Raw genomic sequence first — 6,252 nt, 5'->3', positions numbered from 1 at the left:
TTTGAGTTATTTGGAGTCAAAGGATCATGAATTGAGTGTGTGAAAGTTGAACCAAAAATTAAAAAGTGGTAAAATCAGGGTGTTCCAAAACTGCATGAAATCTCGCCCAAGCTAAACATGTCTCGCCTGGGCGAGATATGCAGAACCTGAGCCAACCAATTTTGCTGATATACTCGCTTAAGCGAGTAGTGGCTCGCCTGGGCGAGAATGCCCTGCACCAGAGGTGATTTGGGCGACACAGTCTCGCCTGCGCGAGACTTTTTGAATTTTCCTCTCACGCTCATCTCGCTTAAGCGAGACTGAGTCGCTTAAGCGATAATTCGCGTTTAAGTTAGGGACAGGGACAAAATTCACTCACTTTTCTTTCCCCAAACCCTTGCTCATAACTCTCGCCCAGAACTCTTCCCTCCTCAGCTTTGAGCGCGCCATCACTCAGTCTTTTCTCTGCATTTTAACTCAAAATTTTCTTGCTCCTTTTGCTAATTTCCCTTCAAGGTAAGTTCTACTCCTCATTCTCTACATTTCCATCAAGCATAGTCACGCTTTTGTGCTCTTGCAAACCCTAGGCAGTACCATAATCTGTTTTGATGCGTTTTGTGTTATATTGTGAGTTTTAATGTGAATTGATACTGTTACAGAATAATGTGGGTTGTCTATGCACGAATTGGTTCAAAAATTTCATATTTTAAGAGTGCATTCAAACTGTTTGACAAAATGTGTGACTTAATTTCGTCTTGGTTGGTCATTTAAGTTGTGAAAGCTGACTTGGCATACTTTTGGTGGGTTGAATTTCATTCTTGCAGGTCCATGGCTAGAACAAAGACAACAGCTAGACTTCCCACTACTGAACCCAGCAAAGGGAAGAGGAGAAGACGTGCAAGTAGCTCTTCTCCTGAAAGGCCAATAAGCAACCGTTTTAGGGACCCCGAAAGAGAAGAACGGTATGAGAAGATAAAGAACTGGGTCTTTATCAAAGAAAGAAAGGTGGTCCTACTTCCAGATGAATATGATCCATTCTTGAATGGCCTTATCAGGAGGAATTGGATGAAGTTGGCTGACCCGCTTCCCAAATTTGATCCAGAGATTGTGAGAGAGTTCTATGCAAATGCTTATTCTGAGGACAATCCTGGTGAAAAGAGATCTAAAGTTAGGGGGAGGTGGGTAAACTATGATCGAGCTGCCATCAGTGAATTCCTTGGTAATCCACTACCTCTACAACCAGGGCAACGCTGTGACTTTACAACAAGAAGGAGGAGTCATGAACCTTATGATGAAAATGAAGTAGCACTCCTTATATGCGCTGCCAACCGATCTTATCAAGTCGGACCCACTGGAAATCCTCTCAGAATTCTAAGAGGGGATATGAAAACCTTGGCCCAAGTCTGGACCACATTCTTACTTGCAAACATAGTGCCCATTGGCCATGTGTCAGACTTGAACGTCCCTAGATGTCATCTCCTTTATTGCATAATGAGGGAGGATCTGACTGTTGACGTCGCCACAATTATCTCTGAAGAAATCCACAAATTTGTGAGATACGAAGTCAACACTAGGAATGACAAGGCAAAAGGTGCTTTGGGTTTTCCGGCTTTGATCATAGCTCTTTGCCAAGAACAAGGGGTGGAGGTAGAACTAACTGAAAAGATACGACCTTCAATTACCAAGAGATTCATTGAACACTTTTGTACCCACCCAGAGGACTTGGAGCAGCTAGAAGAGCCCCAGCTGGACCAACAAGTTGAAGACCAACCAGCTGAAGACCACCCAGCAATGGAAGAACAACAAACAGAGCCCCCACAGCAACCTCAACTCAACATGAATAATGAATTGCTTGAGCAGATGAGATATCTGAGGTTGCAGATGGAGCACACTCACCAGCAAAATGCTTCCATTCATAGAGGACAACTCCATCTTCAGGAGTACCTCTACCAGAATGTCCGCGGACCATACCCAGGCATGACTCCACCAGAATTCTTCACTTGTCTACAGTGGCCTGGGGACAGTCCTATTTTCCCAGGGGGAAGTGGACCTCTTGCAGGTGAGGGACCATCAGGAGCTGCTGACACAGATGGAGCAGACATTGAGGATGAGATTGATTTTGGAGGAGATTGATTCACAGCACCATTCCACTCTTCAAACTCTATAAATACGGTTTCATTGTTCTTTTTCTTTTAGTATTCTGCAGTATTTATGTAATTACTACTATTTTGCTTTAGTTGTTTTGGCTAGAATGTTATATTTTCTAGTTAATTAACTGTTTAACTTTACCTTTTGGCTTAGTATTTTGTGCATAATACTTAGAGACAACTAAAATTTTTTGGGAATCATTTTGAAAATCTTTCTTGAGGAAGTTGGTTAAAGAGAAATCTGATTTCAGTAAGTATCCTGAGTCTAGAACAACTGAGTGAACTGAACACAGAGGTGAAAAAGGGAAATTTTGGTTGAATTCATAATTAAACAAAATTAGGATATTAGTGCTGCATAGTTAGTCAAGATAATCAGTTGTAACAACAAGTGAGATACCAAGGAAATAAACCAGAAAACCCAGTGAGTGTGTGAATCCTTAAACAGTTTGAGTGTTTCCACTATTGTTGACAAATTGATATTGTTTGAGTTTTCATTTAATAACATCACATTGAAGCATGGAAATGATTAAGGCAATTTTGTTGAATTTATAACTCAGTGCCAAATAGCCAACCTGTAAATAATCATCCTTTGTTGATAGCCTATTTGAGCCTAATTGTTTGACTTATGCACCTTAACCTTAAACTTGAATTATTATCCTTTCCCTTTGCACACTTAGGGATAGAGAGCATAGGTGTATTTTTCAACTATAAGGGTAATTGGTTGGTAGAATTGCACTTAAGGAAGAAAAGGGCTGAGTATCATAATTCACTCTCTAGTATTGTGTAGGAATGTATATATTTACTAAAAAAAAAAGGAAAGAAAAGAAAACAACAAAAAGAGATAAGAGTGAATAATGAATGAAAAAGAAACTTGGTGTATTGAGGTCTGAACTGTGAGGAATGGAGAGTAGAATTGAAATTGGGTTTGAATTGTAGTTATGCTCTCTTTTCTAAGTTGTGCTTTTGTGATCTTGAAAAACCATTATTCTTGAAAGCCTAGCCTCATTACAACCTTGAAAAGACCTTAAGATCCATGCTGATTGTGTGTTTGTTGTTGAATTGTAAATGACTGACAATGTTGATTTGTTCAATTTCAGTGGAAAATGAGAAAAACACATGCCTGTGAGATTTAAGAGAGAATTTCCTTGGTTAGAATCATTTGTTCTTACAATTGGTTTTCCTGAAAAATTAGCTGCACTCTTATCCTACTGTTGTTTGATAATTAGATTCACCATTTGCTTCTGATTTTGAATCTATGGTTTGGAATGCAAAAGTTGTCTGGACAGGAACTGTGAAAATGATTTCTCAATAACCAATTTCAGTTTTAGTTTTGAATGGCTGTTGATTTTGTTACTTTGCTTGAGGACAAGCAAGATGCTAGGTTGGGGGGAGTTGATAAGTGCCAAAATTCAGTAAAGATTCATAACAAACTCTGGCACTTATACTTTAAATTTGTGTTCATTTCATATTGATTCTCCCTAAATCTAAGTTTCAATCACATGCTTCCAAGTTTTGAATTAAAGAAATCATTTGATCCTATTTTGTGTGTTTTTCAGGAGAGATTAAAGAGAACTCAAGAAGAGTGAAGGAGAAAGCAAGAAATAGAGAAGAAAAGGAGGAAAATCTGCTACAGGTCGCTCAGAACTAAGGTGTTTCGCTCAAGCTAGGACAAGCTCGCCCAAAAGTTAAAGTCTTCTCGCCTAAGCGAGACACTTGCCGCCTTTCTCGCTCAAGCGAGCTTGATCTCGCTTAAGCGAGATTTCGTGAACAAGCCATGCCCAGTTTTTCAATTCTCGCCTAAGCAAGAACATGGTCGCCCAAGCGAGACATTCCTTCAACGTGAAGAAATCTATCTCGCCTAAGCGAGAATGAGTGGCCCAAGCGAGACCCTTCCTTCATGCTGAAGTACTCTATCTCGCCCAAGCGAGATTTAGTAGCCCAAGCGAGAGTTCGGGCTGTATATATATTTTGGAGGTTCAGAACTGCAAATCAGCTGGGAATTTTGGGAGAGAACAGGTCCGTGCTGCAGAGCTGCTACCAGGAGCATCACAGTTTCTCATTTTCTTATTCTTCTTCTTAGCTCATAGGATTTTGTTGGCTACCATGAGTGGCTAATCTTCTCCTTTGGGATTGAATGTAATCTACTCGAACTTGGATGTAATCTGGTGATATTTATATATAGCATTTCTGTTTTACTCAGTATTGGTATTATTGTTTTGCCCTTAATGCTTATTTCTATCTGATCAATAGATGTTTTGATTTTGATTTTTAGATCTGACTGGAAAGTATTTCTGAAAATCTGATTTGAACAATGATACTTGATATATTGTGATGCTAGGAATAGATCTCAATATATCAATTGCTTTTAACACTCAACCGTAATGCTGGATAGTTTGTTGAATATGTGAGGAATCAATATTCAGGAAACTAATCTTATGAATTTTATACGCGAGGGATCAGTATAAATGATTTTTGAGTGTGCATCAATATTGGTATTTTCAGATGTTATATATTATATTCATCCAGATTACAGACAAGGGAGATAGGTGAAATTCAATCCCAGTTTCTTTTACTGTATTTTTCTAAACTTTTCTGCTTTTACTATATTAATTTCATTCAATAGTTAATGTCAAATCAAATTAAAATCTTTGTATATATATGCTGATCGAGATAATTAGTTATTTTAACTGAATCCGTTCCTCGTGGGTTCGACACTCCTACTTTAAATCATTATACTACAGTTGACTTTTGGTACGCTTGCCAAGAGGCCAACAAAGACATTGTCGGCTAGTCTAAGAAGGAAGGGCATGATTGTTTTGAACGTAGCATCAAGTGGAATTGCTTCTTTATTACTTCCTGGTGGAAAAACAACACACTCTACCTTTTGCATCCCACTGTTAATTAATGATGAATCAACTTGCAACATAGCACAAGGTAGTCTCAGGGCAAAACTTCTTATGGCAACCATTTTGATTATCTGGGATGAAGCACCAATGATGAATAGAATGTGCTTTAAGGCATTTGATAGAACACTAAGAGATATTATGCGAAATGTTGATGATGCCAATAAAGACAAACCATTTGGTGGAAAAGCAGTTGTCTTGGGAGGTGACTTTAGACAAATTCTACCAGTTATCAAAAAAGGATCTAGGTTTGATATCATAAAATCATCAATCAACTATTCAGAGTTATGGAATTGTTGTAAAGTGCTAAAGTTATCCAAGAACATGAGATTAAGTACTACATCAAATACTAAAACAGCCAATCATATTCAAGAATTTGCTGATTGGATATTGAACATTGGAGACGGGAAAATGGATCTAAATGAAAATGGTGAGTGCATGGTTGAAATTCCAGAACAGATCTTGATTACAAACACAGATTTACCTTTATTGTCATTGGTTGAATTTGTCTATCCTCAATTTGTGGTTAACATGTTGAATCCTAATTATTTTGATGATGGAGCAATTTTGTGCCCAACAAATGATTCTGTAGAGCAAGTAAATGATTTCATATTGTCTTTAATTGGTGGTGAAGAGGTGACTTATTTAAGTTCAGATACACCTTGCCAATCTGATGAACAAGATGAAGTGCAATCTGAATGGTTTACATCTGAATTTTTAAATGATATAAAATGTTCAGGGATACCAAATCATAAACTGAAGTTGAAAACAGGTGTTCCAATTATGCTCTTGAGAAACATTGATCAAGCCAAAGGTCTATGTAATGGCACAAGATTGCAAGTCAACCATTTAGGCAAGAATCTAATATGTGCAACTGTAATTACTGGAAAAAACATTGGTGACAGGATTTTTATACCAAGAATGGATTTAGTGCCATCTGATTCAGGTTTGCCTTTCAAATTTCAAAGAAGACAGTTTTCGATATCTTTATGCTTTGCAATGACGATTAACAAAAGTCAAGGACAAACACTTTCTAGAGTCGGCCTTTATCTTCCACAACCTGTATTCACACATGGCCAACTATATGTTGCTATTTCTAGAGTCAAGACCAAAAGAGGATTAAAAATACTTATATTGGATGAAGATGGAAAGGTAACAAACACAACTAAAAACGTTGTGTACAAAGAAATTTTTGAAACTCTTTGAAAAGAAATCAATTATAG

General features: G+C 37.8%; 2 pseudogenes; one reads left to right on the top strand and one right to left on the bottom strand.

Moving 5' to 3' along the window:
• LOC146887187 (uncharacterized) overlaps window positions 1-6,235 on the top strand; it is a 28,518-nt pseudogene extending 22,283 nt beyond the window's left edge.
• The window catches only part of LOC146887186 (receptor-like protein EIX2), a 52,394-nt pseudogene that overhangs the window by 38,248 nt on the left and 7,894 nt on the right, over window positions 1-6,252 (bottom strand).

The sequence above is a fragment of the Vigna unguiculata genome, chromosome 4, assembly GCF_037176805.1.
Source record: "Vigna unguiculata cultivar grain cowpea cultivar isolate G323 ecotype 2 chromosome 4, ASM3717680v1, whole genome shotgun sequence".
Taxonomy (NCBI): domain Eukaryota; kingdom Viridiplantae; phylum Streptophyta; class Magnoliopsida; order Fabales; family Fabaceae; genus Vigna; species Vigna unguiculata.
Note: the sequence above shows the minus strand (reverse complement) of the source record. Positions and strands in the feature narration are given on the sequence as shown.